Below are 22,237 nucleotides of genomic sequence, written 5' to 3'. Positions count from 1 at the left end.
TAATTTTGCAGACGCCGGAGTTACGTTTGAGAATATTCCGGATTAAGTATATAATGTTTGGTAGTTTAATTGTATTTATACTGCAATCAGCTATTTTGCTATACAGATAAAACTATACGTATAAACGTTAGCTTTATACGTCAATGATCTCAACTAACCTATAAGCCCCGCCTACTTACCAGAACTACTGTATTTCATCAACAACGTCACGTCACAACCATGACAACGTGTAGTAACAATGGTCAAACTTTTATGAATTTAAACTTGTTATGTCTTCAAATTGGTAATTTATATACATTGTACCATGTTTATTAAATGTTATTAATTAAGTTCATTTTCCCTTTCTAATTCCTTAAAATGTCAATGTCTTACCGCCAGGACTACGCTCATAGGGAAATACCCCCCAAAATGGTACCCCATGAGGGAAATTCCAAACACTTTTTTTTAACCACAATTTGTTACATATTTTTTTATTTTTGTTTTATTTTTTATCGATTTCAGTATAAAGACAATATACGTATAGTGTTTTGAAATATGAAATGTATTTGTATTCGGCAAGAAACGGGAAAATGCTCGGTACAAACTCGCATTTCCCCCGTTTCTAAGCCTCATACAAATAAATTTCATATTTCAAGACACTATACGTATATTGTATAATTATATGTTGATACACATTAGGATGTTTTATTAAAAGATTACTTGCCGATATTCTTATTTTTTAATAAACTTTTTCGTAAGACAAACTGTCTTCTACCTATCAAAATTATCTTCTCGGTCTGAGTGACAATATAATTATCCAGTAAAAGACGTCTTTCAATGATGATAACTACTATATTGTTGATGAAAGACACCAAAGTCATATGTCTTATAGTAAAAGGAAACATCGTTTCAAATGTATGGAACATCAAACTATTATAGCACCTCCGGATTCCTAATTGTCAGTAAAAATTGTAAATAAACGCATCATAGATACCAGGGCTAAATTTTGAATATAAGCCAGTCGCGCGTTTCGTCTAAACATTGGTGCTTATCAATTTTGGCAATTAGTAACATATTAAATCTTATGCAGTAAAATGGTTATTGTCAATGTTATTTTTTAGAAACAGACGTTCAAAATTAGACCTTCTTTAGCACAGACGGTTTTTGGTCCAAAAAGCATGAGTTATCGTGGCTTTTTTTTAACGTAATTTGTACTTATCTCCCTTACTTATCAATTTAACACGTGTCTCATCTTATAGGAGAAAAAACTTCTCCATTCCATTAGGTTTAAAAAAATATATAATATATATTCTATTTTACCTTGTGCCTATAAGGAAAACGGTACTATTTATTCTGCCATAGGCAACAATATTAACATTTTCTAAATTTACCACTTTTTAAGATAAAAACTCGGATAAAACAATTATATGTTGTGTTAGCACTTTATTATTCTGTTTTAAAAATTAAAGGCAAATAGTATCATGACCAATTTCCAACAGAGCTTGTTAATGTTATCCATGCCCACCGTCAATTTGCACCGAACTTATGAAATTTTTTAAGCCTTTACGAATAATTCTCTAGAAATATTTCAATAGGTTTCAAAATTTATATTGTAAATATACACACTGCAGTTATTCATAGATAAATAAAAAATATATTGTACCCTTATATCCAATCACAGCGCTTCTCATTTGACTTCCTACACTACACACACACATACACACAACTTACTGGTTTGTCTCAAAAATAACCGACAAGTAATGGATGGACTGCAAGCAATCGGCAACCCTCGGGTGAATCCGCTACTCTCCGGAATCGGCCGAGTTGTTGTGACGAATGTGACTGCAAGGAAATGTTTACTGTATTGAAGTTACTACAAAAAGTATGATATCTCAATGAAAACTGACGTAGTTTTTAAAAATTGTAGATGATTTAAAGATCAAAATTATCGTTAAATATTAAAATAATTAAAAACTTTTGGTTATCTAATTACCGATCTTACCACATTCGTTTTTAAATCGTACAGTCGTAGTGAAAAACAATCTACTGAAAAATTATAAAACCAAACAGTCTAAATTTCTCATCTTTTAGTACATGTAAATGTTCAAAAGATAAATTAAATAAGGATTTAAAGGTGAAAAAAGAATGACTAATGATGTGTTGAAAATAAACGTGTCCTAGTAAAGGGCACTAATGCGATGTAGAAATATGAAATTGTGGTTTTTGTTTCCTTACACCGGCATTTACGGATGTATCTGCGGATGATGGTATATTTGTTTACTGACAAACAATGTCATGAAGAGAAAACATTCTTGAAATGATTTTAAAGAAAGACAAATGTGGTGTTGTTGCGTTCTCTGGTACCAAATTCTATAAACAAACTAATTTCGACGAATTGCACATTATCCAGTTATTTGGACTATACTTTATTTTTTTATTTTAACACATATTGGAAGTACATCGGCATATATAAGAACGCAAGATGCATGGCATGTATTTGGTCCGAGACCACAATTAGTTCGTAGTGCATTTCTTTTAGAAGATAAATGAAAATTAAAAAAATCCAACCTGCGCTTTCTCAATGAAATTTTTACAGTGTGTTGTACTACTTTTGGGACAAATTATATCAATATTATAGAAAATTTCATCGGCTCTAACTCAAAATATGGACAATTCTATGTTTAGTGCGTCTTGAAATCTTTTGACAGCTTCAGAAGTGCTAACTTTCAACCTTTTTCAGCTGGACCAAATCACTACTTTCCTTTAAAATTCTGAACCCAATTTTTTTTACAGTGTAATTTCACCCCCTTCTTGTAATTTGAGGCATTAAACATGGTGAAATAAATTTGGAAGGGGTATAAAAATTAATGGCAAGTAACCCACTGTCAACACTAGGGACTATATTTGTGAACAACGAAAATCAATTGTGGTCTCGGACCATTTGTTAAAAGATTAAATATTTTTAACTTTATTTTGAGTAATATGTAGCCTCCATTGATACATGTTTTCAACCACAAGTCAGAAACTTTCTCTTAATCGATATCATTTTGTATTAAAGAAAAATTTTGTTCGTAGTTTATATACAATTGTCTATTCATCACACACATTTCACTTTTTTGTGGGTGGTTTTTTTTTTTTGGTATTCCTTGTGTTTGGTTGTGTATTTTTCTTAGGGCTGGTCTTTTTGTGTTTTATTGAATATGTGTGTAGGAGGTATTTAAATTAACATCAAAACGTATGTTCCACGAAGAAATACAGATAAAGCCAGCCAGCAAGGTTTTCAATCTATGAACCACCATATACATAGTATATTGTAAGCTCTATCAGAAGGACAGATATAGGCGATCAGCAGGGTTTACTATCTACATGCCACAATATATCAAACTTCTCAAAAAGTACTAAAAGTATCCAATCTCGATGTACTTCACCTACATGCCTCCATATTTACAACGTATTGTTTTCTTCATTAAAGGACTCAAAACAACCGATTTGCAATGTACTTCATCCAAAAGAACAAAAATACCCGATCTACAAGGTTCTTCACCAATATGTCACCATACATACAATTTAATGTATGTTCGATCAAACGAACCGATATAACCGATCTGCAAGGTTCTTCACATGCATGTCCTCATATATACAATTTAAAGTCTGTTCCATCAAATTGAAAGAAATAACCGATTTGCAAGGTTCTTAACCTACATATATTCAAATTTAATGTATGTTCCATCAAATGAATAGAAATAACCGATCTGCAATGTTCTTGGCCTATATGTTACTATATATACAATGTATTGTGTGCTCCATCAAACGGACAAAATTAACCGTTTTACAATGTACTTCACCTACATGCCTCTGTTTTTTTTTCAATTAAATGTATGCTCCACCAGAGGAACAGAAATAACTGATCTGCAAGGTATTTCACCTACATCACAATATTTACGAAAAAGTAAAATCACAAAAATACTGAACACCGAGGAAAATTCAAAAAGGAAAATCCCTTATCAAATGTCAAAATCAAAAGCTTAAACACATTTAACAAATGAACATCAAGGTAATGTATGCTCCTTTAAAAGGACAGAAATAATCGATCTACAAGAAATTTCATCTACACAACACCATATATAAGTTAATAGTAGTCTCCATCAAAAGGACAGAAATAATCGATCTACAAGGTATCTCATCTGCATGTCACCATATGTTCAATTTAATGTATGTTCCATCAAAAGGACAGAAATAACCGATCTGCAAGGTTCTTAACCTATGTTGTTGTCTCTTTGGCACATTCCTCATTTCCATTCTCAATTTTATGTCATCATATATCAAATTTAATGTATGTTCCATCAAAATGATAGAAATAACCGATCTGCAAGGTTCTTGGTCTACGTGTCATCATATATACAATTCAATGTATGTTCCATCAAAAGGACAGAAATAACCGATCTGCCAAGTACTTCATCTGCATGTCATCATATATACAATTTAATGTATGTTCCATCAAAAGGATAGAAATAACCGATCTGCAAAGTACTTCATCTGCATGTCATCATATAAACAATTCAATGTATGTTCCATCAAAAGGACAGAAATAACCGATCTGCAAAGTATTTCATCTGCATGTCACCATATGTTTAATTCAATGTATGTTCCATCAAAAGGACAGAAATAACCGATCTGCAAGGTTATTGGTCTACATGTCACCATATATACAATTTAATGTATGTTCCATCAAAAGGACAGAAATAACCGATCTGCAAGGTTATTGGCCTACATGTCACCATATATACAATTTAATGTATGTTCCATCAAAAGGACAGAAATAACCGATCTGCAAGGTTATTGGCCTACATGTCACCATATATACAATTTAATGTATGTTCCATCAAAAGGACAGAAATAACCGATCTGCAAGAATATTGGCCTACATGTCATCATATATACAATTTAATGTATGTTCCATCAAAAGGACAGAAATAACCGATCTGCAAGGTTATTGGTCTACATGTCACCATATATACAATTTAATGTATGTTCCATCAAAAGGACAGAAATAACCGATCTGCAAGGTTATTGGCCTACATGTCACCATATATACAATTTAATGTATGTTCCATCAAAAGGACAGAAATAACCGATCTGCAAGGTTATTGGCCTACATGTCACCATATATACAATTTAATGTATGTTCCATCAAAAGGACAGAAATAACCGATCTGCAAGGTTCTTGGTCTACATGTCACCATATATACAATTTAATGTATGTTCCATCAAAAGGACAGAAATAACCGATCTGCAAGGTTCTTGGTCTACATGTCACCATATATACAATTTAATGTATGTTCCATCAAAAGGACAGATATTACCGATCTGCAAAGTACTTCATCTGCATGTCATCATATATCAAATTTAATGTATGTTCCATCAAAAGGACAGAAATAACCGATCTGCAAGGTTCTTGGTCTACATGTCACCATATATACAATTTAATGTATGTTCCATCAAAAGGACAGATATAACCGATCTGCAAAGTACTTCATCTGCATGTCATCATATATACAATTTAATGTATGTTCCATCAAAAGGATAGAAATAACCGATCTGCAAAGTACTTCATCTGCATGTCTTCATATATACAATTCAATGTATGTTCCATCAAAATGATAGAAATAACCGATCTGCAAAGTACTTCATCAGCTGCATGTCATCATATATACAATTTAATGTATGTTCCATCAAAAGGACAGAAATAACCGATCTGCAAAGTACTTCATCTGCATGTCACCATATATACAATTTAATGTATGTTCCATCAAAAGGACAGAAATAACCGATCTGCAAGGTTCTTGGTCTACATGTCACCATATATACAATTTAATGTATGTTCCATCAAAAGGACAGAAATAAACGATCTTTATGGTATTCCATTCACAGGCAACCATATATAATATTTAATGTTTGCTCCATCAAATGGTCAGAAATAACCGATCTGTAAGGTATTTCACCTACATGCCTCCGAACATTCTAGTAAATGTAAGTTCTATCAGAAGCAGATAACAGGACATCACACTTAGGCAAAATAATTATTCAAAAAATAATCCCGTCTGTTACAGTATATCAGTCATGTTTGTGCGACTATTACCATCATATTGTGGCCGGATGCGGCCATTTCACCTGTCTTTCCATCTGTAAACGCAAAAATGAGAAATCCAAAAAACGAGAAATCGTGCTAGATCGAAAAAAATGAGAAAACAGGAAATTGGGAAATCGGGAAATCGGGAATCAAGAAATCGGGAAAGCTAAAACGCGAAATCAGAATCAAGACAGCAAAAAACGCGAAATCGAGAAATCGAGAAAAAAATATGTCCCGTTTTAGCGTTGCCACCTCACGTTTTTGGCGTTTTTGCTTTCTTGCTTTCTCGATTTCTATTTCTTGATTTCTCGATTTCCTGATTTCCCGACATCTCGATTTCTGGATCGCGCTTGAAAGTAAAAGGAGAAAACACAAAAACGCGAAAAGGCGAAATGGCTGCATCCAGCAACCATACCATGAAACATTTTTACAATTTTTTAATCTTTGTTTTTTCGTACTCTCTTTGGGGATTGATGTGAACTTCTGTATATTCTTTTACAACTCGACCTTCAGTCTCTATAACATTTTAGTTTAAATGAAAAGCTTTTTAATTGTTATTTTGATATTAGAAACTATCATAAACATATTTTTTTACATAATAATGCGGTTGAATTCCAAGAAAAAAAGAGAAAAAACTACAACGAACGTAAAAGGGGATTTTGTCATACCATCTTGTATCTTTTTTGTGGTTTAAATAATTAATAAATGTTTTCGTGTTTAATCGTTGTCTGAAAAGGAAACTAATGACAACTTTAATTAATTACGTAATGTATTGCGATCTATCAAAACATTTCATAGTAAACAACTTCTGTCTGCCTGAATATATAAAGACGTTGTGAGAATTAAGACAACAGAATTACTACTAAGCAGCGAAGATGAACACTTTATTTATTATTGTATTCTTTGGTATTGTAGGTCAGTATTACTTTTATAATTTCTTTATTTATATCATACATATTTTATTTACATTGCTTATATATATATATATATAGTACATTGTACAAATAAATTATACAATTCCGAGTTTCTGTGATGGAATTTAAATGTAAGCTTTTTAGAGTCTGGGTGGGAAATTTCTTTTTGTGTTCTTTAACTTTTTAGACCATTTTTATTTATTCTTGACCTATTTTGCTAATTTTTCTATCCTTTTATATTTTCTTTACTTATATTATACATCTTTTCTTAACTTTGTTAATAGTACATACAATTAATAGTTATTATGAATTAATTCAAAAGATAGGTATTTTAAGCAGGTCTGGATGGGGAACATGCATGACATATTTGCCACTGGACGTTAAGCGAACAACAGTCAATTCGCCTTTTCAGAACAAAAAAGACTATGGGTAATCTCATTGTTCGTACACCAAAATGAAAATAACGTTACGTCATTGGTTGAATTTCCATTGTTTAGGACGTTTAAAACCAATCACAACGTTTTGGTGTGCGCTTTTGAAAATATTACCCAGAATGCATTTGATTCTGAAACGGCGAATTTAAATTATTGTTCCGCCGCACCTGAGCTTACCCCGATTTTTGTGTTTTTCCTGTGGTCAATCTTCAGACTCTGTGAAATTTTTAGTTATTTCTGGTTTTGTCCATTCTCCGATTCACGTGTACCTTTTTTGGATATGGTGTCAGGCTTTTTTTTTTTTAACTTATGCTCTTTGGCTTTCAAAATGTTTGAGTTTTGTGTAAACGAAACAGGCCTCAGACATACACACTTTTACGCCTTGTTATCATTAGGGTTGACCATATATTTGCTTGTCTTACAGTGAAGCCAATGTAGGATTTTCCAATTATACATGATAGACTTCGTAAAAACACTAAAATATACATTTATAATTATCCACATAATTGTTACTAAGCAACATATCTATAGCAGTCTGATGCTATCGCACACATTCTAAGTTTCAAGTTTCAAAACTGTTCCATCGGGTTGGATGCTGGAGATCGTGTTCCAACAATGACAAAGACAGGGTTTGCCGCTTATTTACCAAAATGCTAGTTATTTAGGGTAAAGAACATAGCGGTTCAGAATAATAAATATGATTATCAAGAATCATAATCAAAACTTACATTTGTTTCATATTTTCAAATGTCGGGCCTTCATTGCTGACTATACGGTATGATTTTTGCACATACTCGAAGGCCATATGGTGACCTATGATTGCTAAAATCCACCTCATTTGGACTCTGATAGATAGTTGGCAATCATACCACATCTTCTTATTTTTGTATTATGAGATCATTTTTCTTGTATATTTTCCTTTCCTAAATGAAATGTTCGTTTGCTTCGATCAGAAGGTACGTGCGTCCAACTTTACTCGTGTGTCATTTCTTTGTTCGCAGTTAACACGACGGGTACCACTAGTGAAGCAGGATCTGCTTAGACTTCCGGAGCACATGAGATAATTCCCTCGTTTTTCGTTTGTTTTTTGTTTTTTTGTTTTTTCTTGCCATGACATATTCAGTTTATTTTTTATTTATCCCTTTGGTATCTTTCACCTCTCTTTTACAGCCTTTTTTCATACGATAATCTTATTTCTTCTGAATTATGATTTAGTTTGTTTTTCTTGTAGGTATTTCACTGAGTTGTGTACCATGTAAGAGAGACAAAGACTGCAGATGTGGATCTTACAGCAATTCAACTCCTCACTGTCATAATTTTGGCAATGGAAAAAAATGCTGTTACTGTGAAATTCCAATTGAATGTAAACCTAGAGGCTATCCCAACGGTTGTCCTTCAAGAAGCTGTCGATGTGTTCGTGAGAAAACTCACTACCACTGCGATTGTCCACAGTAGAGGTAAAAATCATCAAAGCACAGGTCAAAGTTGTTTTTGTTTTGTTTTGTTTTGTTTTCCTTTTTACGCATCGATTGAATCTTTTGGTCTTTTTTACTTTTTTTTATTCATACATCACTGATGAGTCATTTGTAGACGAAACGCGCGTCTGGCGTACAAAATTGTAAGCATGGTATCTGTGATGATTATAAATAGAAGATGTGGTATGAGTGTCAATGAGACAATTCTCCATCCAAGTCACAATTTGTAAAAAGTAAACAATTATAGGTCAAAATACGGCCATCAACACGGAGCCATGGCTCACACAGTCAGCAAGCTATAAAGGGCACCAAAATGACTTGTGTAAAACAATTCAAACAGGAAAAGCAACGGTATAAACTATATAAAAAACGAGAAACGAGAAACACTTATAAACCACACCAACAAACGACAAACACTGAACAATATGCTCCCGACTTTATAGGACAGGTGGATACAAAAGCAGCGGGTTTAAACGTTTTAACTGGCGCCAACTTTTATTTCTTTGATTTTATTTATAAGGGAGCAACCATTTTACTTCAAGGGGGGTTATCGTTTTTTGTCTGCGTCAAAAAAAAATATTTCTTTTTTAGTTTTTCGACGCTATCAATCAAATTATATTTTCAAAATTTAACTCTTGTCTTTGACACATTCCCCGTTTCCATTCTCAATTTTATCTTTCGTCTGTTTTTGTTTGTTTTGTTTTTTTTTTTTGTTTTTTTTTTTGCCTATTATTCTCTATTCTGAAACCCCACTAACACCCATAATGAACTCACTCGGAATGGATACTGATGATAAACGACTGTTATCTGGTATATAGTTGTATTATCATCACTTGTCCATCCATGTCTACAGTTCTCAACTGCGTTCTTCAACAATGGGTAAAACAATACCGTAAAATGCAATATAAAAGCTGTGGACTTGACAATAAATGTCAAACTTAGAAGATGTGGTATGATGGCCAATGAAACAACTCTCCACCAGAGACCAAACGACATAGAAGTTAACAATTATATGACACCGTATACGGCCTTCAACAAGACACACTATGAAAGCACACTATATACCTAACAAAGGAACTTACAATAAGCATAGGTTCAGGAAAAGTACATAACCCTATGATAATGTAGTACATTAGACAACAAACAAGACAAAATGAAGTTTGTTTAAAGATTAATGCAAAAGTTTTATAACTATATTTTATATTTTGTTCTTCATATTTCTTAATTCTTTTGTAGAAGATTAAATGGAGAAGATCTACAAAAGTACACAAGGCATTTCGTACTTCTATAATAAAGTATCAAATATAAAACTATTTTTTTACATGACTGGCATTAGAAAGTAGTAAGGTTCTAAAAGAAAATGAACTAACCTGTTAAGTTTTAACGAAAATAGAAGCGATATCTATAATAGACCATTTTGATACTACATGTACCTACTTTTGACTCCGGAATTTGTTTTTTTCGACAGTTTACCTTCTCTGTTATTACGCACCCTCCGTTATGCGAGAGCAACGTACATGCATGTATAACTACATTCTAGATTGTAATCGGTACATTTTTAGAGAAAGTTTACTGTTAAATACTTAAAAACTAAATCACCAGAGAGCAGTATGTTTTCCCTCTCAAATTGCACCGTTTACATATTTGAATTTAGTTCTTTTGCTTGCTCGTAACTAACCGAGTACTAGGATGTTGAAAAAAATATAGGATCCGAAGTCAAAACTAGTTAATATGAAAACGAATGGACTATTACATGGGCTCCGTAAGTGCAAGTAAAATTCCAGTTCATATAGTAAAGCAATAAAAAACAGTCAAAGTGCCTGATAACATGAATCTGATCTATAAATGAAAAAAATTACTTCGTTGTTAAAAAAAAAATGAAATAGCGGTAATATATTGAATTTTATTAATCACTGCTTCCGCTAGGGTTAAGTTCGAATGGTGAAGACTTTTCTGTTTTTTCTGTTCAAACACACGAGCTTTACCATGCGGACAAGTGCGTAAAATATGTTTCAGTGTTTCTACTTTTTAAATACTGAGTCTGTTATAACTTTTTCAAAGGATAAAAAATCTGTATATGACTTAGTGATACATACACTCGATCAGTATCCAGTTTGATGACAATTAAAACAGTGTCAGAAAAATAGTATGGAACGCCATGACTGCCTTTTGTTAATGATCAGCATTATATGCAGTGCTCACAACATTATATGCAGTGCTCACACCATTATATGCAGTGGTCACAACATTATATGCAGTGGTCACAACATTATGTTAGGTGCTCACAACATTGTATTAAGTGCTCACAACATTATGTTAAGTGCTCACAACATTATATTAAGTGCTCACAACATTATACACAGTGGACCAAACATTATATGCAGAGGTCACAACATTATATGAAGTGGTCAAAACATTATATGAATAGTGATAAACATTTTGCCATTCGTATTTCTAACGACGAACAGAACTACTTCAATCATTCACCTCTTATTTTCATATTCTCCTTACTTATTTTAATCAGTTTTAAATAGTGTATACTGTCATATGATAACATGACTTTAATAACTGTTTGTTTGTTTGCTGGGCATTACCGTAATTATGAAAAAAACCGAAGTTTACCGAAAGATCTCATCATACATCAATCTCACCATACATCAATCTCATCATACAACAAAAAACGTACAATGTTGTGAGCACTTCATATAATGTTGTGAGCACTTCATATAATGTTTTGACCACTTCATATAATGTTATGACCACTGCATATAATGTTTGGACCACTGCGTTTTATGTTGTGAGCACTGCATTTAATGTTGTGAGCACTAAATGTAATGTTGTAAGCACTTAATATAATGTTGTGAGCACTTAATATAATGTTGTGAGCACTGCATATAATGTAGTGAGCACTGCATATAATGATGTGAGCACTGCATATAATGATGTGAGCACTGCATATAATGGTGTGAGCACTGCATATAATGTCGTGAGCAGTTAATATAATGTTGTGAGCACTTTTATTAATGTTGTGAGCACTGCATATAATATTGTGAGCGCTGAATATAATGCTGATCATTAACATAAGGCAGTCATGGCGTTCCACAGAATAGACTCAAAAGTGGATGCGTCACAGCGTGTTGTTAGGGGTCACACATCTGAAAGCGACATCTGATGTCCTGCTGCCTTAAATTTAAGTGGCTATAGACAAGACAAATACAGAAATAGGAATAATTCCTCATAGTAAAATAATAGTTTCTCTTGCGATGCATTTTTTTACTTTGATTAATAGGACATATTTTTAACATTTTAAAACAATATATAAATAGTTATCAAAGGTACCAGGATTATAATTTAGTACGCCAGATGCGCGTTTCGTCTACATAAGACTCATCAGTGACGCTCATATCAAAATATTATAAATCCAAACAAGAACAATGTTGAAGAGCATTGAGGATAAAAAATTCCAAAGAGTTGTGCCAAATACAGCTAAGGGTATCTATGCCTGGGATGATAAAATCCTTAGTTTTTCGAAAAATTAAAAGTTTTGTAAACAGGAAATTTATAAAAATGACCACACTTTTGATATTCATGTCAACACCGAAGTGTTGACTACTGGGCTGGTGATACCTTCTGGGACGAAACGTCCACCAGCAATGACATCGACCCACTGGTGTAAATAGTTATCAAAGGTATCATGATTATAATTAAGTTCGCCAGACGCGCGTTTCGTCTACATAAGACTCATCGGTGACGCTCATATCAAAATATTATAAAGCCAAACAAATACACTAAATATAAATACAGACAAACAAATAGATTAATTATAAATAGATAATAAACGTACCAGCAACAGAATACATACTTATGTAACTTACTCCAGTTCGACGTAAATACAAGCATCTTCGATTTTCAAACATATCATTTTTAACTTTATGCGTACATTAATATAAAAACCCTACCAAATTGAAAACCTGCCCTGCATCTAACATCAAACTTTAGAAATAGACACAACTGTGGAAGAACAAGTTGTATTAGTAAGCATCTACTTATAAATCATACTTATAGCAAACTAAGTAAACAAACAAAAATACAAACGTAATAACATGGCGTTTTATCTTCGGGATCTATTTTATGTGAGTCGGCGGACTCCATGTTCTCAACAAAGGATTGTACCAGTGTACTTCATTTATCAATTTCGGTAGCTTCAACATGCATCGCATAATGCAGGTATCCAGGTTTCTTTATTTATGGTTGCGGTGGTCCGAGCTCATCTGGTAGTGACACGAGATGCGTAAACACTGTGTTTATATCCTCAACTCATTTAGAATAGAGTCGTTCCAAGAAAGATAAGTCATATTAATTAAGAGCCAAACAAATATTTCTCTTTTCTCTGCCAATAAATTACTGTGTATATATGAACCAATTATAAGTGAAAACTCACCAAAGATACAAGGCTTATGCTTTGAAACGCTTTAAAATTACTCTTAATTTCATTAGAGTATTAGTATCTTCGGTCTTAAGATATGTTTTGGAAAGAGCCCTTGAGATTTCAAAATTTGATATTGTAGGTAAAAACAATAGTTCCATACGGCACCCCAATCATAAAATTATGAGTTTTAGCTTTCTAAAAGGCTTTGGGGTGTTTTGCTGTATCATTCTTTTTAAAAGTAAAATGTGGTTGCTTGCGAATTGGAAAGGAGAACATCCTTTGGGTACATACTCGTACGTTTTGTAGTTTAAGCCTGCTCAGGAAAAGAGCAGGATAAGTCGCTACAAGGCAGCACTCGCGCCCGCAAAGTGGAAAGAGATTAACATAAGTTGCAATAACTTGTTGTTGATGATTTAAAAATAATTCAGGTTATCTCTCCTTTTCTGATAAGCTATCAGATTCGTCTATTAACGTGTACGTCTTGCAATAAATCAAATTTGATTTTATTTCTGATTAACTGACAACTATATCATTGAATATTCTAAAAGATTAATATGAAAACGCTTCAATTTGGATTTCATGTGTCAGTCTCTTCTCTTTCAATTTAATTTTCCATATTCAAATAATGAAAACATGCCTAGCTGTTAAATTCCAAGGCTTCAATTTGACAGACCCTTTTGATTGGTATGCCCCTGAACGCTAGACGAAAGGGCATCATCAGTTTACTCTTGTCCGTGTTTCTGTATAAATGATTTCTGTTCTCTTACATTAGTTTGTGTAAACCAAATATGAACCCTATACAACAATGCTTATTCCACCGAAGGATTGTGCTTGATATACATAGGATGAAGACATAATCTTTCAATCAATTTAATGGACGTCTGGAGCTGGCATGTCAGTTACTGCTAGAAGTCTGTTGTTTTATATCAGAGGCGGATTTAGGGGGGCCATGGGGCCCGGGCCCCCCCTTTTTGGTAAAAAATTTGGTTGCTTATATAGGGAATCACTGAAGCGTGACTGGAGCGGGTCCCTCTTAGGTCAGTCAGTGGGCCCCTACTCTTGAAAATTTCTGGATCCGCCACTGTTATATGTATTATTGTCATTTTTTTTAAATTTTTTTTTGTAACCTTTTCTGACATCAGATTCGAACTTCTGAGTTTTACAGTTCGTATTGTTGTATATACGTATGTCTTTTCTACATTGGACAGAGGTATAGGGGGAGGGTTGAGATTCCACAAAACATGTTAACCCGCCGCATTTTGGCGCTTGTCCCAAGTCTGGAGGCCCTGGCCTTTATTCCCCTTTAAAAGTGTCCTGTACCAAGTCAGGAAGATGGTCATTGTTATAATATTGTTCGTTTCTCTTTGTGCTGCATTTTAACGTTGAGTCGTTTGTGTTTTCTCTTATTTTTGAGATATTGAGATAAGACGTGGCACGGTACTTGTCTATCCCAAATTCATGTATTTGGTTTTCATGTTACATTTGTTATTCTCGTGGTGTTTTGTCTGATGATGGGTCTGTTTCTGTGTGTGTTGCGTTTCGGTGTTGTGTCGTTGTTCTCCTCTTATATTTAATGCGTTTCGCTCGGTTTTGGTTTGTTACCCCGATTTTGTTTTTTGTCCATGGATTTATGAGTTTTGAACAGCGGTATACTACTGTTGCCTTTATTTAGTCTTGTATGGTTTTTTAAAATTTAGTTTTGTGTGTATAATTCGGAGTTTAGTATGTAGTGCATTATCACTGAACTAGTATACATACCACTTTTTATTTAAGGGCCAGCTGAAGGACATCTCCGGGAGCGGGAGTTTCTCGCTACATTGAAGACCCATTGCTGTTGTCTGCTCTATAGTCGGGTTGTTGTCTCTTTGACACGTTCCCCATTTCCATTCTCAACTTTACAAAACACAGATCAAATACGAATTTGGGTGGCGTCACTTTCACCGTTCTCTTATTTTCCTTTATAAATGCAAAATGGCCATAAAAAATAGAGAATAGAGAAATGAAGGACTCCATCTATACTACCATTAGGGGGGGAGGGAGCAATACCTTTTTATGTTAACCTGTTCTGGCCTTTTTGAAGGTGTTATTAACTGTTATCTAAGATAAATTTAAACTGTTAACTGTTTTCAACCCACTGTGTTAACTGTAATTAGCATTTTTTAATCATCAACCCAGGTATCGACTTCTATAGCAATAGCAAAAGTAGCTTTACATTATAATCTCATAAGTAAAGAAACATACATGCCATGACGGGTAGTTTTTAATGCACTTGAACATATGTTTAGTTTATAAACATATTTATTCATAGTGGATTGAGAAACAGTCATTACACCTTAAATTATCCCTTTCCACTTTGCGGGTGCGAGTGCTGCCTTGTAGCGGCATTAGCCTGCTCTTTGTCGCCACTTCCACTTGTATTTTTGTCCATCTGATGAGTTAAGCCTATTCAACTGATTTTTATAGTTCGTTCTTATGTTGTACTGGTATACCACTGTCCCAGGTTAGGGGAGGGTTGAGATCCTGCTAACATGTTTAACCACGCCACATTATTTATGTATGTGTCTGTCCCGCGCCAGGAGCCTGTAATTCAGTGGTTGTCGTTTGTTTTTGTAGTACATGTTTGTTTTTCGTTCATTTTTTTTTTATATAAATAAGGCCGTTAATTTTCTCGTTTGAATTGTTTTACATTGTCTTATCGGGCCTTTTATAGCTGGCTATACGTTATGGACTTTGCTTATAGTTGAAGTTTGTACGGTGAATATAGTTGTTAATGTCTGTGTCATTCTGATCTCTTGTGGACAGTTGTCTCATTGGCAATCATACCACATCTTCTTTGTTTGTATTAAACTACAAAACGTATGAGTATGTGCACAAAGGATGTAAATAACCCCTTTCCAATTCGTAATTAGCAATCACATCTTACTTTTTAAAAAGTATGATACAGCGAAATACCCAAAGCCTCATTATTTTATGATTGGGGTGTCGTATGGAACTTTTGTTTTTAACTACAATATCAAATTAAAAGGGCTCTTTCCACAACAAGTATTAAGACCGAATATACTAAAACTCCATAAATTAAGAGTAATTTTAAAGCGTATCAAAGCATAAACTTAGTATCTTTGGCAAGTTTTTACTTATTGTTGGTTATTTATATAGACAGTAGCTTATCAACCGATCCGGAAAAGAGAAATATTTGGTTGGTTCTTAATTAATATGACTTATCTCTCTTTTAACCGACTCTATTCTAAATGAGTTGAGGGTATTAACACAGTGTGTACGTATCTCGTGTCACTACCAGATGAACTCGGACCACCCCAACCCATGACTACATATTTGTTTTTTTCATCTATAGGAATAACTTCACTGATATTCATGACCGTAATTAATTCATGACATTTTGGTAAGTAAATCCTGCTCCATTCGTGGTACCTTGAAGTCATAAAAGTTTCGAGTCAGTTTTTGGTACTCATACTCCAAAATCAACTAATCAAAATGCTGGATTTCATGTTTCGAGCATGATTAGTATGCTCCGAGCACTGAGCAAAGTTTTATGACTTTTACTCCGGTTTGTGGCATTAGACTTCTGAAAAGTTTTTTGGTATGTCGCTTTCAGATGATTGACCCTTTACAACACACACGCACACACTTTTGAGCATACTCCTCTGCCACCGTTAAATTGCCATCAAATTGGATACTGGTCGAGTGTTTGTAATTTCCACAAATTTACAAATGTTTAATCATTTGAAAAAGTTATTACAGTATCTAAAGGAAGGTAAAGCTTGTGTTTCTGAACAGAAATAGAATCCAGTCTTCACCATTCTAACTTATTCCTAGCAGTGAGTAAAATAAATCAAAATATGTCCGATTTTTACAACAAAGTCACTTTTGTCATTTTAATATCGGATTCGTGTTGTCAGTTACTTTGACTGTATTTCTTTCGCTATCCTGTAAAAACTTGAATTGATTTTGCACATACGAAGCCAATTGGCGGATCCAGGGGAGGGGGGTTCTGGGGGTTGGAACACCTCTTTTTTTGGCCGATCTATGCATTTGAATGGGGATATATAGTTGGAACCCTCTTTGTCCTGGGTTGGGAACCCCCCTTTTTAAAATGGCTGGATCCGCCAGTGACTAATATCCTAGTACTGACTTTTGACTCCGTGTTCTATTTTTTTCTCCGACAGTTTAAATACATCCTGGTACTCGGTCAATTACGAGCAACATAAATGAGGAAATTTAAAATTCTAGTATATAAACGGTGCATTATTGGGGGAAAGTTTATAGACGGAACTGATTTCTGATGATTTGGTCATATAAAGCATTTAAAAGTAACTTTCTCTAAAGATGTACCGATTAAAATTCAGAATTTACTTATTGACGCTGCTCTCGCATAACTTGAGTACCAGGGTGTCCAATCACAGAGAAGGTAAACTGTCGAAAAAAATAAATTCCGGAGTCAAAAGTGGTCTATCATTATGTCGCTTCGATTTTCGTTAAAATTTAACAGGCCAGTTCATGTTTTTTTTAGAAGCTTTATACTTTCTAATGGCTGTCAAGAATAAACAAAACAGTTTTATATTTAATACTTTATTGTGGAAGTAGAAAACGCCTTGTTTGTTTTTGTAGATCTTCTCTATTTAATCTTCTCCTACAAAAGAATTAAGAAATATGAAGACCAAATATAAATATAGTTATACAACTTTTTCATTAATCTTTTAACAAATATCAGTGTGTGTTGTTTGTTGTCAAATGGACTTCAATATCATAAGGTTCTGTACTTTTCCTGAACATATGCTTGTTCATAGTTTCTTTGTTGAAGGTCGTATACGGGGACCTAGAGTTGTGCATTGGCCTTCATACCACATCTGCTGATTTTGATATGTATTGTCCAGTTCTGACTATTATACTGCTTTTCACGGTATAGTTTTACCCATTGTTGAAGAACACAGTTGAGAAATGTAGACATGGATGGACAAGAAACTATAGTACAACAATATTATCATTTTATTATTATACAGTATTTATAACAGCGCATTATATAATATTAAAATTACCCTAAGCGCTTTACAATATATGTCCATATACATATATAAGTATTAACAATAAAATATAAAAGCTTTTTTTTTTTTTATCCAATCGGCAAACCTCGGGTGACTACGCTACTTTCCTTCTATCTTGTTAGATGAGGTACGGAATCGGCCGAGTTGTGAAGATTGTTTTATTTTATCATCAGTATTCTTTCTGAGTGAGTCGTATCATTATGGGTGTGAGTAGGGTTTCCGAATAGTGAGTAATTAAATAAGTAAAATAATCAATTCCAAAAAATGCAATGTTTAATGACCCGAAAACACTATCGCAACTATATTCTCTCTGAATAAGTCTGTTTAAAGGTTTTGTAAGCTTTCGAGGTGAATGTCGATATTTTTGTGCTTTGCATGGGATGTTACCATAAAACATGGAATGTGAAATACCTGAACGTATAAGATGTCTGCACATTGATTTATATTGACAAATATTATCCTTGAATCAATGATAGAATTGACAAGTTTACGATATCGAGTGAACCAAGACTCCATGTTGATGGCCGGATATTGACCTATAATTGTGTACTTTTTGCATATTTTAACTTGGATGGAGAGTTGTCTCATTTGTTCTTATACCACATCTTCTTATTTATAATCATGACACATACAATTTTGTAAACCAGAGGCGCATTTCTCTACAAATAACTCATCAGGGATGTTCGAATAAAAAAAAAGAAATAAGGCCTAAATATTTAAACCGCACACAATCGGTGTGTATAAAGAAAAAACAAAGCAAAACAAAACATACACAACTTTGACCTGTGCTTTGATGGTATTTACCTCTACTGTTGACATCTGCAGTGGTGATGAGAATGCTCAGGAACGCAATCACAACCTGATGGACAGCCGGTGTTATAGGGACGAGGTGTACATTCAATTGGAATTTCACAGTAACAGCATCGTTTATTGTCAAATCTATGACAGTGAGGAGTTGAATTGCTGTAAGATCGGTAAGATCCACCACATTTACAGTCACGGTCTCTCTTACATGGTACACAACTCAGTGAAATACCTAAAACATGTAAGCTAACGAATTCAGAAGATATTAGAGTTATCGTTGATTAAAATGTGTTAACTATGAACACATAAGTGAGACCAGAGTAACATTGGACACATGTGCCTAAGTATATACATGGAAAGAGGAAAGGGGGCTTCATTTCTTTATTCTTTAGATTTTAGGCAGTTGCTTTCTCTATTCTTTAGATTTTATCACTTAATTATTTTCTATTCTTTATTTTTTTTTATATATTTATTGTTTTATGTTCTGTATTACCTCCCTTTATTCTCTGCTCTGTAAACCCCAGTTAGACCCGCATTATGTTTGTTCGAAGCAAACAAACATAACATTTAGGAAGGGGAGCTGTACAATTGGGAAAGAGAAATAATCACTATATAAAATAGTAAAAAAATATCTGATATTCTTTTCCATCTATCAAACTTCAAATGACGTGTATTGGCAACCATAGGTGAGGGGGATAGTAGGGGTCCTGATCCCAAAATCCCGGACATAAAAACATGAAATCCCGAGGTCCCGAATTAAGAAAAAATAAACCCGACATCCCGAAATTCGAAAAAAGAAATCCCGTATCTCGGAAGGTTCAATCCCGAAACCCCGAGCATAAAACACATAATCCCAACGTCCAGAAAAAAAATCCTGCCCCCTCTAATAGGTTACCGTATGGCTTTAGAATATGAGCCAACCCATACATATGGTCACCATTAAAGGCACCTACATGTGAAAATATGAAACAGTGTTAACGAAAACAAAATATATATGATTATGCTTTCTTCAGAAACATTTTTATTATTCCGAACCGATCTGTTCCAACCCTAAATACTTAGCATTTTGGTAAATAACAATCGTCCCAACTCGGCCAATTCCGTACCAGCGGAGTCAACCGAAGATTGCCGATTGGGTAAATAAGCGACAGATCTTTTGCTTGACATTGCTGGAACATTGCATTATATTCTCTGCATTGTGTCAGCTTTAACGCCTAGTTTACACTTATATGCTTTAAACTTTAATACCTAGCTTATGCTTATATTCTGATTTTAGTGTTTCATTGTTCTGCTGTGAATTTTATTCCATCTATATTATGTGATGTATTGTTATAAATGTTGTTTTGTTAAATAGGTCTCATACGACGGTTAAAAGCTGATTAGAGCTTATGTTTGTCTCTGTTTGTATAAACAGTTTTGAAACTTGAAACTAAGATTGGTGTGATCTTTGGTAAAAAATATTATGCTGATAATTAGACATGTCTTTTTAGGAAGTATATATATAGTTAGAAATTGTTCAACGCCTTCACTGTCAGACAAGCAATATGAAAAATATTTAAGGACATTAACTTTAACGATAACGAGACGTATTAGAAGTGTTAAAAAAGCTAAAAATAAAGAACGAAACTTAAGAGCATTGCAATGAGAACCAAAACTCCTAAAAGTTTGGCAAATACAGCTAAGGTTATCTATTCCTGAGGTAGAACAGCTTTTAGTATTTAAAAAAATCAAAGCTTTTTAAAAAAATAATTTACAGTTATGACCATATCAATAATAATTCATGTCAACACCGAAGTGCTACCTACTGGGCTGGTGTTATCCTCTGGGAAAACACCAGCAGTGGCACCGTCCCAGTGGTTGTAAATAAATTCATCAAAGATACGAGGATTGAAATTTTATGTTTGCCCCAGACGCAAATTAAAAGAATTAAAATTAAGTTATAATCGTTGTGACTTTTTATCTTAATACTGGACGTTAAGAAAACTTCAATCAATATGTATCCCTATTGTAAAGTGGCGGATGCAGCCATTTTAACAAGGAGGTTCTCACCCAGGACAAAGGGGTTCCATCTATATGTCCCCATTCAAATGCATGAATTGTCAAAAAAAGGGGGAGTTCCAAACACCAGACCGACCCTCCTGGATCCACCACGGTAGTAGATGAGAGCATGATTGGGGTTTACAGAATAAGAATAATGGTACATTACCACAAATTGATTGAAAGAATAGAAAATAAGATACCAAAAATAGAATATAAACATATGGGGTACTGAAACATAAGAAATGGAGAATAATAGACAAGATATAAAGAAAAGAGAAATATGAGCCAAAAAATTAATTTAAAAGAAAAAATATAAAATGGTCAAAAAAATGAAAGAATACAGAAATATACTTTCAGTCCAGACCCTCTTAAAATACCTATATATATATCTTTTTTATTCATGCACAGAAACTAGGAATTATGTCATTTATATGTACTTCATATATAAACAATGAAAATTAGGTATGTATGATATAAATAAAGAAAATATAAAAGTTATACTGACCTACAATACCAAAGAATACAATAATAAATAAAGTGTTCATTTTCGCTGCTTAGTAGTAATTCAGTTGTCGTAATGGTCGCAACGTCTTTATTTATACAGGCAGACAAAAGTTGTTTACTATTAAATGTTTTGATAGATCGCAATACATTACGTAATTAATTACATTTGTCATTAGTTTCCTTTTCATACAATGGTTATAACGTTACATGTTTACAAACGTTTATTAATTATTTTAACCACAAAAAGATACAAGATGGTATGACAAAATCCCCTTTTACGTTCGTTGTAGGTTTTTTTTCTCTTTTCTTGGAATTCAAATAATAAATATGTTTGTGTTAGTTTCTTATATTAAAGTGACATGTAAAAAGCTTTTAGTTTAAACTAAAATATAGAGATCGACGGAAGGTCGAGTTGTAAAAGAATATACAGTAGTTCACATCAATCCCAAAAACGAGGGCAAAAAAACA

General features: G+C 33.6%; 2 long non-coding RNA genes across 2 annotated transcripts; one reads left to right on the top strand and one right to left on the bottom strand.

Moving 5' to 3' along the window:
* Window positions 1-6,865: 6,865 nt before the first annotated feature.
* Window positions 6,866-10,242, top strand: LOC134705117 (uncharacterized). The gene is made up of 3 exons (XR_010105486.1): window positions 6,866-7,024; window positions 8,689-8,914; window positions 10,169-10,242. It is a non-coding gene; the product is annotated as an uncharacterized LOC134705117 (long non-coding RNA).
* A 7,689-nt stretch (window positions 10,243-17,931) lies between these two features.
* LOC134705116 (uncharacterized) lies at window positions 17,932-21,918 on the bottom strand. The gene is made up of 3 exons (XR_010105485.1): window positions 21,771-21,918; window positions 19,226-19,457; window positions 17,932-18,009 (listed from the first exon to the last, which is right to left on the bottom strand). It is a non-coding gene; the product is annotated as an uncharacterized LOC134705116 (long non-coding RNA).
* Between the last annotated feature and the right edge of the window lie 319 nt (window positions 21,919-22,237).

This window comes from Mytilus trossulus, chromosome 2 (genome assembly GCF_036588685.1).
Source record: "Mytilus trossulus isolate FHL-02 chromosome 2, PNRI_Mtr1.1.1.hap1, whole genome shotgun sequence".
Classification (NCBI taxonomy): Eukaryota; Metazoa; Mollusca; class Bivalvia; order Mytilida; family Mytilidae; genus Mytilus; species Mytilus trossulus.
The sequence above is the reverse complement of the archived record's forward strand: the minus strand, read 5'-3'. Positions and strand labels throughout refer to the sequence as shown.